Here is a 14,270-nt window from a genome sequence, read left to right on the forward strand (position 1 = left end):
ACATATAAGCATTGAATGACCTTCTTGTTGTACGCTAAAAGGAAAGAAATTAAGCATTTGAGTTAGGAATCTCCATTTAATTTCAGTATAGAAGATGGAATCTAATTGATGAATGAGTAAATTTAAATATATTTTAAACATTGAAAAGGAGAAGATTATTGATCTAATCATGCCCTAGCTTGGTCCTATTAGACCAAGGATTGGTGTTTTAATGTTTGTGCAATATATTGGTGCAATCATATTTGAGCAATATAATTGATCGAATTTAAGGTTTGGTTGATATATTTGTTAATGCAATTGACCTTTGGTTAAAGTTAATTAGGCTGACCAAGCTTGAGTTGACTCGAGTTGAATTTCAATATTTGATCAATATTAGTGGGTCGAGTGAGATGTTAAGTAGGTCAAGGTTGATTGAATACTTGACAGTCGATCAATATGTTAGTTGATTAAGGGAAGAGTCAAGTAGGTCAAGGTTGACTAGATATTTGATGGCGGAGAAGTCCAGGTGAATCACAGTTGACCGAACATTTGATACTCAGAAGTCCAACATGAAGTTGGCAAGAGAAAAGTCCAAGTGGATCATTGAAGTGATACACTTGGTAGTCGAAAGCTTAATTAAGAGTTGGCAAGAGAAAAATCTAAGTAGGTAATGGTTGACTAACACTTGGTGATCAAAAGTCTAAATAATTCATGATTGACTAGATACTTGGTGATCGAAAGTCCAAGTGGGTCATAATTGATCAGACACTTGGCATGAGAAGCAAAATCCAAGTGAGTCATGGAGGGCCGAACACTTGATATGAGAAGGAAAGTTTAAGTGGGTCATGAAAGCTTGAACACTTGACATGAGAAATGAAGTCCAAGTGGACCATGGAAGATCGAACACTTGGCAATGAGGGAAGACCTAACATGTCATGATTGACCGGATGATAGACATTAGATGAGAAGTTCAAACAGGTCAGAAATACCGGATATTTGCCAATGACGAAGTCCCAATAAGTCAAGTTTGAACAGATGTTATGCAATGTTAAGTCTTGTATGTTGTGGTCAACTGGATACTAGATAAGATGGGATTCAATTTTGGAAAGATCGAAACAAAGGTAGTAATTGATCGCTAAGAAGTAGCAATTTATTGTTGAACCCTAAACACCAAATTTAGAGTTTGAGGGAGTAATTGATCGACTACCAATCGATTGTTGGAACCCAACAACCCAACAATCGATTGTTGGCACTGTAGTAGTGAACAAAGAGGTTGGAACTCAATTGTGGGGTTCAACTGGCCGACTACTAATCGATTGCTGGCACTATAGCAGCTAACAAGGAGGTTAGAACTCAACTGTAGGGTTCAACTAGCCGACTACCAATCGATTGCTGGAGCTATAGCAGCTAACAGAGAGGTTGGAACTCAACTATGGGGTTCAACTAGTTGGCTATCAATCGATTGATGGAACTGTAGCAACATACAGTAGGTTCCATAATCGATTGATCAATAGAGTCCCGCTCTAGTAGAAGTCATATTCAGGGTTACCAATCGATTGTTATGAATTAGCAATTGATTAGTAGACACAACAATTGATTGGTTTGAGTAGCAATCGACTAATGTTGAGGTAAATGAGTCATTAAATTGACATGTTAGAGCAACGATAAAAATCACACTGTAGCAATCAATTGCCAAAGACTAACAATTGATTGCTAGGCAAAAATTAGCCTGCCAATAACCCTATAAAAGAGGATTTTTGATGCAGGATCAACCCGTGTTGAAGTCCAATATGAGTCTTTAAACTTCAAACGGGCATAACTTTTGACTCGGGACTCGGAATCAGACTCTGTTTGTCGTCACACATCAGAATTGGAAAACCTATATTTGTTACAGGTGTAACTATAACTATCAATTTTCAACCCTAAATTTTGATTTTAAATCCTTTTTGCTATTTTTGGTCATTTTTATTTTTTTGGGCATTTAGGGTAATTTTCTTATTTTTGATATTTTTTAGAGAGGATTTGTTTTGATCCGCGTCTTGATTTGAGTTAAGATCGTTAAGTTAATTACTTTCTTTTTTAAGTAAAAATTGTAAGACCCTTGGTGACCGACTAGAGGGAGATGAATATCCTTGCAATATAAAGTGAACCTTTCTCGAACTCTTACGGCTTAATAAGAATTAACACTTGCATAAAAATAATTAAAGATGAAAATTAAAAATAAGAGGCACAAAGAAATTACTTGGTTACAAACGGGGAGATTATTAATCCAAGGAAGTTGAAGCTCATTGTCAAATTCTCCTTCAGGTGGAGAAGCCTTTTACAACATTGATGGCTCACAATAACAAGGCTGGAATCAAGTAGAATCAATTACAAGTGTTCTATTCAACCATTTGGACCAGGGCTGTATTTATAATCCTAGTCGGGACCCCTGGAAGGGTTCTAGGCGTCTCTAGGGAGATAAGACTTTATCCCCATCACAACGGATCACAATTATTGTGATTTGGATAAACTTCATGGTCTGAGTGCCTGGACCAAGTTAACTTGTTTGGTCCAGGCTCTTGCTCCAGCTCAGCTCGCTTGGGTGCGGAAGTAACTTGTTTGGTCCGGGTTCTTACTCTGGCTCCACTCATTTGGGTTCGGGTCTTCTGCTCTAGCTCCGGTTCCACTTACTTGGGTGATTTTGGCCATCCGGAATAGGGCTCGCCCGAACCCAACTTCCAACCTTCTCGAACAAACTTCTGCTCCGGCTTCTCGTCCCTCGGAATCGCCGCGTTCTTCCTTCTCATCCGCTAGCGTACTCTTTCGTCGCGCCTCGTCCCTCGAATGCATCGAGCCTGTCGAGTCTCTCCCGTGCTGTCCTTCTCGCTAGTTACATCTTTTGCTTGTCTCCTCGAGCAATCTTCCACTCTGGCTTCTCGTCCCTTAGAAACACCGCACGCTCCCTTCTCGTCTGCCCACGTACTCTTTTGCAGCATCTCGTACCTTGGACGCGTCGAGCCAGTCGGCTCTCTCCCGTGCTGTCCTTCTCACTAACTACGTCTTTTGCTCGATTTTCTGTGTTTCTAAGTTCCTGCACACTTAGACACAGAGTTAAAAATCAATAGGACCTAATCTGATTTGGTTGATCACATCAAAATTACCTTGGGTACTAACAATCTCCTCCTTTTTGATATGATCAAACCCAAGTTAAGTTAGGGTAAACCATAAACAAATAGCAGTTATAATTTTTACAAAAAATTACAAGTACAAAAATTAAATTAAGTGCAACATTTAAAAAAAAAATTAAAATTGTACTACCCTCCTTCTAGACTTAATCTTTACTACTCCCCTGTTTGATCACATTAAAGGTGGGGTACGTTAAACATAGAACTTGGAAGGTCTAAAAGGTCTAAGGGAAAAATAATTTTTTTTGGAAAAATTTAAAAATTTACATTTTGATCACTAGTTCATAAAAATTTCAAAAGATGGTTTAGATTAGCTTTTTTTAAAAAACTTATCCCTAAGTCCAAAAAAGTAGTTAACTTAAATATGATTTTAGAACCCAGTATAGGTACCTACTTACTAGATTCATTAAAAATTTGGGAGGTACATAACTTCTGGGGGTTTTTCTAATTTATTCTTGGTGTTTTCTAACGTACCAGTTTAGCCTTCTATACTTTCTAAATTTTAATTTTTGAAAGTTATTCAGTTTCAAACATGCATGTTCATTTTTCAAACTTTTGATTTATATTTTTAATTTATTATTTTTCTAATTTTAAATTATCAAACAAATCTAAGGGGCATGCATTAGCTAATTATCTTTTCAAGTCTATATTTTCTTTTTCTAATTTTACTAAATCCTTGGAAAGAATCTTAATAAATTTAAATGACTTTTCAGGAGATAAGGCACGTACTTGACTTACCTCGTATTCTGATGCTCCTTCTTCATCGTAGCTTTCCTTTGAAGACTCTCCCCCTTCATCGATGTTCATCTTGGATGAGCTTTCATTATCTTCAGGTAGGTACTCGGCTATAAGAGCTGTTCCGATAATTTCCTCAGTCTCAGATTCTTCTGATGACGACTCGGTGTTCATCAAGGAGTTGGATTCGTCTTCTTTCGATTCTTTGTGGAGCTTCAAGAAATTTTCCCAAAGTTCTTTTGTACTTTGGTAGTTATCGATTCTATCGAGATCCTCAACTGGTAGTACGCTTATAAGATGAAATTCAGCCTTATTATTTGACGCAAAATCGTCACACTACTTTTTGTTCCAGAGGTGTTCTTTGAGTTTTTCTCCATTCGTGTTCTTTGGTGCTTTATAACTATATTTTATTATTAATAAAATATTAAAATATGTTTTAAGAAATATCACCATTCATTGCTTCCAAAACGCGAACTCCCCCTCGAACGTTGGTGGGTAGATGCTAGCTCCGGCCATTTCTTGTTTGCTTCAGTCGACGATTAGTCATTCTGAGGCAATCTTGTTCTGATACCAATTGTAGGACCCTTGGTGGTCGGCTAGAGGGAGATGAATATCCCTGCAACACAAAATGAACCTTTCTTGAACTTTTACGGCTTAATAAGAATTAACACTTGCATAAAAATAATTAAAGACAACAATTAAAAAGAAGAGGCACAAAGAAATTATTTGGTTATAACCGGGGAGGTTTTTAATCCAAGGAAGTTGAAGCTCATTGTCAAATTCTCCTTCAGGTGGAGAAGCCTCTTACAACGTTGATGGCTTACAATGACAAGGCAGGAATCAAGTAGAATCAATTACAAGTGTTATATTCAACCACTTGGACCAGGGCTATATTTATAGCCCTGGTTGGGGAGCTTGGAAGGGTTTCAGGCGTCTCTAGGGGGATAAAACTTTATCCCCATTGTAACGGATCACGATTATCGTGATCCGGATCAACTTCATGGTCTAGGCGCCCGGACCAAGTCCGGGCGCTCAAACCAAGTTAACCTTGTGTTAACTTGTTTGGTTCAGGTTCTTGCTCCGGCTCCGCTCGCTTGGGTCCGGGGTCTTCCACTTCGACTTTGGTTCTGCTTGCTTGGGTGATTTTAGCCATCCAGAATATGACTCACCCAAACCCAACTTCTGGCTTTCTCGAGTAAACTTCTGCTATGGATTCTCGTCCCTCGGAATCGCCACGTGCTTCCTTCTCATCCGCTGCATACTCTTCTATAGCGCCTCGTCTCTCGGACGTACCGAGCCCATCGACTCTCTCCCATTCTATCCTTCTTGTTAGCTCCGTCTTTTGCTCATCTCCTCAAGCAATTTTCTACTCCTTCTTCTCGTCCCTTGAAAACACCGCACACTCCCTTCTCATACACCCGCGTACTCTTCCGCAGCATCTTGTCCCTCGGACGCACCAAGCCCGTCGGCTCTCTCTCGTACCATCTTTCTCACTAGCTGCGTCTTTTGCTCGACTTCCTGTGCTTCTAGTTCCTGCACACTTAGACACAGGGTTAAAAACCAACAAGACCTAACCTGACTTGGTTGATCACATTAAAACTATCTTGGGGTACTAACAAAAGTCTATTTCCTTTCTTTACAAGATTGGAATTAAGATTTGTTAATTATAATTATTGTAATTTCTTTCCTTATTTGAGTCTTAGGTTGTCGTCTATATAAGAGTCATGTTTAGATGTTGAGCGATTAACCCCTCAAGTTTTAATAAAAAGTTTTCTTCTTAAAAGTTTATCTTCTTGTCTTCTCCTTAATTTTCCTATTCACATTAGCCCGCAGGATAATCTCTATCCTGCCCGACATCAATTTTATAGAGATTTGAAGGCACTGGTACTTGGGGTGGGGGGAGGGGGGTTTGAGGATAAAGTACTGCTATATTTCTGGACTAACAAGAGGCAATTTCAAGTAACACGAAAGTGTTTAAAGCGAGATTTGTGTAAAGTTGTTTGCTTTCTTTCATTTGTATTTGTATTTTGAATTCTTATTGTATTGTTGTAAAACTAGATTGTTGTTTGCTTCTCCGCCTCTGGAAGGTATTCGAAAAGGAGAAGAACAATAATAATAGTTCACTACGACTAGACCTTGGACATAGCCGCCTTGGGAGGTAGTGAGCCAAGTAAAATTGATTATGTTTACATTGTGCTATAAGTTTGGTTCAAGTTTTTGTTGCGCAACTGCATCAACACAAGAAAAGCTATTTATACCCCTCCCTCCTCTATAGCTCACACTGTCCTAACAAATGATATTAGAGCAATGCCACTTTTTTTTGGCCTAACCACTAGAAGGAGCACAAAAATAGAGGGAAGAAAGAGCTACATTCTTGAGCCCTCCAATATCAACAAGTCATCGGACTGACCATCAAAGGAGCCAACGTTAGAAAAATTTCACAATGGATCCTCAAGATAGATTTGGATACGACATCTGAGTACCTCCACATTTTGAATTGGGAGGATTCGATCAATAGAAAACAAGAAAAGAGATGTTCTTCTTAATAAACATAAAATATTGATTTGCTCTAATAGAGGACTTTGAAGTTCTGAAAGATAAAAGAGGAAGATCTCTCAACAATTGCAAGAGGACCAAGGAGTAAATTACGAGATCTGAGGCTCATAATAAGGTAATTAAAATTTTGATTAATTTGATTTCTAGCAACATCTTGTGTAAATTGGGAAATTATAAGAATACAAGTGAGCTACGAGGCAAATTGGTCAAACTCCATTAAAATTCATTCTCTACACAAGATGATGTTGAGTGTAAGGAGGGAGACTCATTAGCTCAAGTATTGAGGATTCCAAGGTTGAGAGATGCTCAACATCCAAGGATAAAATTGAAGAAACATCCACTTCAAGAAGTGAGGAAGAGAGGTCATTGACATTCGGGATTGATGAGGAGGAAGATTGTAACACCTCTACAAGTCAAGAGAACCAAAATTATGAAGGTAAAACAAGCCCAATTCATAAAAATAAAAAATCACATTATTTGTTATGAGTATAGAGAAAAAGAATACTATAAGAGCAAGTGCTATAAATTGATAAAGAAAAAGACTCAATTAACACATAAGGCAAGGGGGAAGCTAAAGGAAGACACACCTATGGTACAGAAAATAAACGAGCACATTGTGTATTTTTCATGCAATTAATAGGGATATTACCAGAATCAATGTCCAAAAGCGAGACATTCAAGTAAAAACAAGAGAAGAAGCTCAAACTTAGGGGAGTTCTAAGGTATCATTTAATAATGCAATTCCTTAATATCATCATAAAAGTCATGCTAGACCTAAATGTTATGATTTTAATGTTAATTATCATGAGAAAACAAAAAAAAAATGATAATTCTAAGGGCTATTCTAGATGATCTCATGTTAGACTTACTTGACTTAAGGATAGGAAGAATTTAGGCAAAAATCCTAACAACACTAGACATATGCATATAAATAGAAATATCTAAGGTAATCATGAAAAATCAAGATTAATGTCTTAGTAGTTGAAAATCAAATTTTGAGGTCAAGACTTGATCAATTAAAGAAAACTCTTAAGAAAATGAAAAATAAGATTATTAAAGGGTCTAAGAAGGAAAATTTAGGTTTAGGTAGAATATAGTCATCTAAGGACAAGAAGGATTTGAGGGTACAAACCTAAGTCTAAGAAAAGTATGGTTTTATACCATAGAGTTCCATATAACTAAGGAACTATCCTAGATCTAGTGTTGGATTCAAGATTATAAGGGAGACTATCCCTAGAGTTGATATTGAGGAGATTACAATGACTAAAACTTCTAAGTCTAGAAAAATTATTAGGAGGTATCTAATAACCCAGTGAATATGTAGTACACCCAAAGAGCTCCAATAGCTATTAGGTTCTTAAGAGTGTAATCCCTTGACACTAAATGGATATAAGGTGGGCTAACCTTAATTAGAAGTGCAGTTAATGATGTAGAATCGCAAGTGTATGGTTTTCCAAGTAATAAAATATTGATCCTGTTAGGGTTGATTTGTAGCTAGAGAGGGGGGGGGGGGGGGGGAATAGCTCATCATGCTTCATTGGCTTGCTTCGTGATGATGATATGGAGCAGATAGAACTCGAAGCAATACTTATAACGCTAACACAAATGATTTACTTGGTATCCACCTCAAGAAGAGGTGACTAATCTAAGGATCCACACACGAAACACTCTCCACTAATAAAAGCACTCCTTCTTGGTAACTACCGAAGGTGGAGAAGCCTTGTACAACCTCTCAATACAACAAGAAGAAAAGAAGAAGTGAATACAAAGAAAATCTTACAAGATTTACACAAATGAAACCCTAGCTAGCTTCTTCTTCTTGTGTGAAACGCCGCTTGACCTTGGAAGTGCATCAACACTTTGCTCTAAGAAGCTTCAAGAACTAGCGAGATCACCTGATAAAATCGTGAGAGGAGGAAGTGGAGAATAGTTACAAGGAAGAAGGCTCACCACGGCTTTTTGTTGTGTGCTTCCTTCACAACGGTCATATCCCAATCGATTGATCAATTGATTGGGGAGGCTTGAATCGATCGGTCGATCGATTCAGAGCACCATAATGCTCTGCTGGAAAAGGTCTGAATTGATCGTCTGATCAATTCAGCTTTTCTCGCGTCGTGCATGATTTCCAAACCCCAATCGATCGCCCGATTGATTGGCGCTGCCCAATCGATCACCCGATCGATTGGGCTACATTTTGTTCTCATGATTCAAGCTCCCAATCGATGAGCCGATCGATTGGTCTGCTATTTATCGTAGCACTCTCCCAATCGATCGACTGATTGATTGGGCTTCGGTTTAATCGATCGGCTGATCGATTGATCACCTTTGACTTGCTTAACTCAAGCTTAACGGGTCCCTAAATCTAACATTCGGTCAACCATGACCTGTTGGAACTCCTCACGTCTAACATCCGGTCACCCTTGACCTTCTGGGATTTCTTCACCAAGTGTCCGATCAATCCTTTGACCCACTTGGACTTTTCTCCTTGTGCTAAGTGTCCGGTCAACCTTGACCCACTTAGACTTACTGTCTCATGCCAAGTGTCCGGTCCTCCATGACCCACTTGGACTGCCTTCCACCAGATGCCCTATCATCCTTAACTCATTTGGATTTTCTTGTGCCAAGTATCCATTCACTCCTTTGACCTACTTGGACCTCCCAACACCAGGTGTCCAATCAACCTTGACCCACTTGGATTTTCACGTGCCTGGTTTCACTCACCAAGTCTTTCCACTTGCCTAGCTTCACTTACTAAGACTTTCCATCTGCCTAGCTTCACTCACCAGGACTTTCTTTCTGCGTAGCTTCACTCACTATGGCTTTCACCTGACTTCACTCACCAGGACTTTCACCTAGCTTCACTCACTAGGATTTTCACTTGGCTTCACTCACTAGGATTTTCACATAGCTTCACTAACTAGGATTTTCACCTGGCTTCACTCACCATGATTTTCCCACTGCCCGGCTTCACTCACCAAGACTTTCACCTGCCTGGCTTTACTCACCAGGACTTTCATTCTGCCCAACTTCACTCACTAGGACTTTCACCTGGCTTCACTCACCAAGACTTTCACCTAGCTTCACTCACTAGGATTTTCACCTGATTTCACTCACTAGGATTTTCCCACTGCCTGACTTCACTCCCCAGGACTTTCCATCTGCCTGGCTTCACTCATCAGGACTTTCACCTAGCTTCACTCACTAGGATTTTCAACTACCTGGCTTCACTCACCAGGACTTTGATCTGTCTGGTTTCACTCACCAGGACTTTTCCAGTCAAGTATCCGGTCAACCTTGACCTACTTGACTCTTCTTCACATCAAACTGGTCAAACCTTGACCAAAAGAGAATTGCACTAACAATCTCTCCAATCGGATGATTGCACCTGCAATCTCCATATATTGTCAAACATCGAACCCAAATATCACGACTCAAGCTTGAGCCAACTCAAGCTTAGTCAACCCGATCAACCTGACCCAGTGGATATTACACCAACAATCTCTCTCTTTTTGAAATTTGACAATACCTTTAAGTTAGTCTAATCCCATAGCCTCAACTTCCCTTCATGCCAAAGCATGAATGAGGGTTTCCTTCATTCTCTTCCTTTCCTAGAGGGCAAACTCTCTCTTTAGATAATGAAGGCCTAACTTAAACCCTACATTCTCCCCCTTTGGTACACATCAAAAACTCTCCTCCCGAAGAGTTACTCACATGTTATTCACAACTTCACTCATTGTTCACAACACCACAATGAAGGTCCCATCCCCTTCATTGTCTTCAATGCTCACCCTTGAGCATTAACCAGTTCACAATGCTCATCATAGAACATTCATCATTCCAACAATGAAGGTCTCATACCCTTCATTGTATCCAATGCTCACCCTTGAGCATTTATCCACTTCATAATGCTCATCCTAGAGCATTCATAACTCAATAATAAAGATATCCACTCTCCATTGTTTTTCAATGCTTAACCATGAGCATTTACTCTAATGAAGGTTAATCACCTTCTATGTTGTTTGAAAAAATTAATTTTCATGTCCTTAAAGAGTGACTCCCCCTAAAGACATGTTCCAAACTTCTGTCATTACACCAACAATGACTTGGAATCCTTAAACCTTTAGGAAGTCTAAAACTTGAAGTTTTTGTTGGTTAGTCCTAGGAAAATCGTACCGGTTCCACTATACAAAAATTTTGTACAAGTATCGAACTTTTCCTTAAATAACCTATTGTGTTATTTAGAAGTTAAATTAGGAATCGCAAACGGAACTTAACATTATTGATTCCAAATTTAACTTATCTGTTTTTAATGGTTTAGACTTGGATCGCAAGCGGAACTTAACACTATTGATCCAAACCCACCTACATTATAAATTCAATTAAATATTAATTTTCAAAATTGACTTCCAGGACTGCATGGCGAGCCACATGACCTTCTTGGGTATGGGAGCATCCACCACCGCCTAGACAAAGCCTTTTAAGGAAAGCTAATATTTGATTTCCTTATATAACTCTAGGTTTAACCAAAAAGAACAATTGAATTACAAATTTGAAAAACAAAGGAAAACAAAAACACGAATTACTAATTCAAAAAACTAGATCTAATGCCTCTTGTGTTTGGAATTCTTACAAAGAAAAATAACTAGTATGATGCGGAAGAAAAATACTAGTTATACCAGACCTGGTAGTCCATGCCATCTGGGGGTGTGCTTATTCTTACAAAGAATAAGAATTGATGATTCATAAGGCCTCCCCTCCCCTTCTTTTATATTACTTGCCCAAGGTAAATAAGGAAAGACTTTTTACAAAAATTAAAATCTTCCTCATAGTTTTCCTTTTCCCTTTTTATTTTTCCTTTTCTTTCCTCTTGATTGAATCAATCACCAAATCATGGATTGGTTTTAATTTTGATTGGCCGACCCCTTGCTTGGGCACCAAGCAAGGTGGCCGGCCTCCTCCTCAAGGAAAAGGAAAAAATATTTTTTTTATAAAATTTTATAAACCCTTATAAAATTTTACAAGCTCTCTTCTAATTTCCTAAAGTAAGAGTTAAAAAAGGAAAGTTTTAAAAATTAAAACCTATTTTAAAATTTAAAACTTCTCTTATAAAATTTTCTTTTTTAACATGGTGATAGAAAATTTAAATTTTAAAACTTCTCTTCCTTTTTTTCTTAAACCATGAGGATGGTTAAAAAAGGAAAGTTTTAAAACTTTTAAACTTTCTTTTAAAACATGTGGCCTAATTCAAATAAGGAAAGTTTTTAAATTTAAAATATCTCTTTTACAACTTGTAGATTTCTACAAAGAGTAGATTTTAAAAATTCAAAACACCCCTCCTTATTTGAATTAATGTGGCTGACCCCCTCTTGCTGTTGGGTTCTTCGGGCCGCGAAAACGACTTTTTCGCGTCGCGGAAACCCCGAGTCACCCAAAGCCGTAGATCCGTGCAAAGATTCGTAAACAAAAACTTTTCGAAAAACTTTTTCTTGTACGAGTTTGTAAAAACTTTAGATCTACACTAGATGAGAGTTATACCTTCGAAGCGAAGCCCTTCGCGTTCCCGCTCGTCCAAGAAGTTGTCGGATCTCTAGACCGTCAAGCGCCGGTCCTCTAGAAGTATCCACACGGACACGTAGGTGGAGAAAACCTCACACAAAGGTGTGCTAGCACCTTGGTGAGATTCGGCCAAGCAAGGAGAAGAGGGAGAGGGAGAGCTTGAGAGGAAGAAGGAGGAAGATTCACCACACTTGAATGAAATGAATGAAAATCAATTACCATTCAAAAGTGGCCGGCCACTTCTCATCAAGTGTAACTCCCCATTAAATGCAATTAATGTGAAGTTAATAAGAAAATGGCTTTGTAACTTCCATGAGGTGGCACACCATGATGATGTTGAACATCATCATTGGTCCACCTAATGCCAACTCACCAATGAGGTGGCAAAAGGTCAAGTCAAAATTGACCTTTGGTCTTCCTTCTCTAGTCAAGTCAAACTTGACCCAATCTCTACCATGGTTGATCTAATCCAACCATTTGATTCGAGCCAACTTAATATAATGAATCTAATTCATTAAATTAAATTGATTTAATAAGTCATAATCTAAATTAGACTCATTAAATACATGAATCAACTTGAGTCGAACTCAAGTTAGCCCAATTAGGATTACTCTTAATCTAATTTGATTCATCAAATGAATCTAATCCTCTTGGTTCATCATATGAACCTAATCTCCATCTAATTGTCCTAAGTGTGTGACCCTATAGGTTCTTGTAACGTTGGCAATGCCCTAAACCCATTTAGGAGAATAAGTAATGAGCGGTATCTAGCAACACATCATTACTACCCAAGTTACAAGAATGTCGAGATCCGACATCACCTTGTGACTACCAATTGTGACTACTCACAAAATAATGACAAGTGTCCTTCTATCCTAGACATCTAGATTGATCAATATGAGGCATAGACCGTGTCATCCTCTAATCAATCTAAATCTTGAACTCCAAGTAGACTCACTCGATCAAATGAGCTCAACATCTATTGTTGACTCATTTGGGCATGGCCATGCACTTAGTGGTCTCACTCTATCAAGAATACCGATGTCGCTCCCGTCATATGGGAGGGATAGATCCCATCTACATCACTCACATCCCTCTACATAATTCGTTATATACCCAGTAATCGCCTTTATAGTCCACCCAGTTACGGGTGACGTTTGACGAAACCAAAGTACATAACTCCTTATGTAGGGATCCATGGTGACTTCAGGTCTAAGGACTAATAGTCATACTAATAGCCACATGAGAAAGTATATGACACTCATATAACGATCCATGATACTTTCTCATGGCGGGTCATTCAGTATACATTCTCTAATGCATACCCATGTGTCAGCTTGATATCTCTATATCCATGACTTGTGAGATCAAGTCATCGAGCTGACCTACATGCTAGTCTTATTGTATTAACATTGTCCCTGAATGCTAATACTCGACTAGGAATGATTTAGAGTAATGTTCCCTATATCATCTCACTATCGATTCAACTAATCGATTGATATAGGTATGAACCTTCTACTCAAGGACGCTATTATACTTAGTCTATTTGGCACTAATATAAATAAGTATAATAACCAAACAAATGCCTTTATTAATATACAAGAATATGATATACATGAGTCCATACAATCATCAAATGATTGGCTCTAGGGCTCTAACTAAAACTTGCTTGGGTACCAAGCAAGGGCCGACCCCTTATGAGGATAATGTGGCCGGCCCTTGCTTGGTCACCAAGCATTGGGTCATCCCCCTTCTTGGACACCAAGATGGACTTATATTTGGATGGACTTGAGGCTTTAATGAGGCTACGATAGGGACCTAGAGGAGAAATTGGTTTTGTCCTTCTGATGAGCTTAAGCATCCCATGTTCGCCCCGAACACACAACTCAAGTTCATCGATAATAACTCATTCCACTAGAGAGTTATTATCGCACTACCGCACCAATCCCAAATTACATTATGGGCTCCTTCTTATTATGAGTTTGTTAGTCTCCCTGTGTTTAAGATAAAGAATGTCCACTAATTAAGTAAGTTACTGACAACTCACTTAATTAATATCTCAGTCCAAGAGTAGTACCACTCATCCTTATTGTCATGTCGGACTAAGTCCACTTGCAGGGTTACATGACAATCCTTATGAGCTCCTCTTGGGGACATTCTCAACGTAGATAACTAGGACACAGATTCCTTCTATAAACAACAACACACACTATAAGTAATATCATTTCTCAACTTATCGGGCCTATTGATTTATTGAGCTAAATCTCACCCTTTGAT

This window comes from Zingiber officinale, chromosome 4A (assembly GCF_018446385.1).
Source record: "Zingiber officinale cultivar Zhangliang chromosome 4A, Zo_v1.1, whole genome shotgun sequence".
Classification (NCBI taxonomy): domain Eukaryota; kingdom Viridiplantae; phylum Streptophyta; class Magnoliopsida; order Zingiberales; family Zingiberaceae; genus Zingiber; species Zingiber officinale.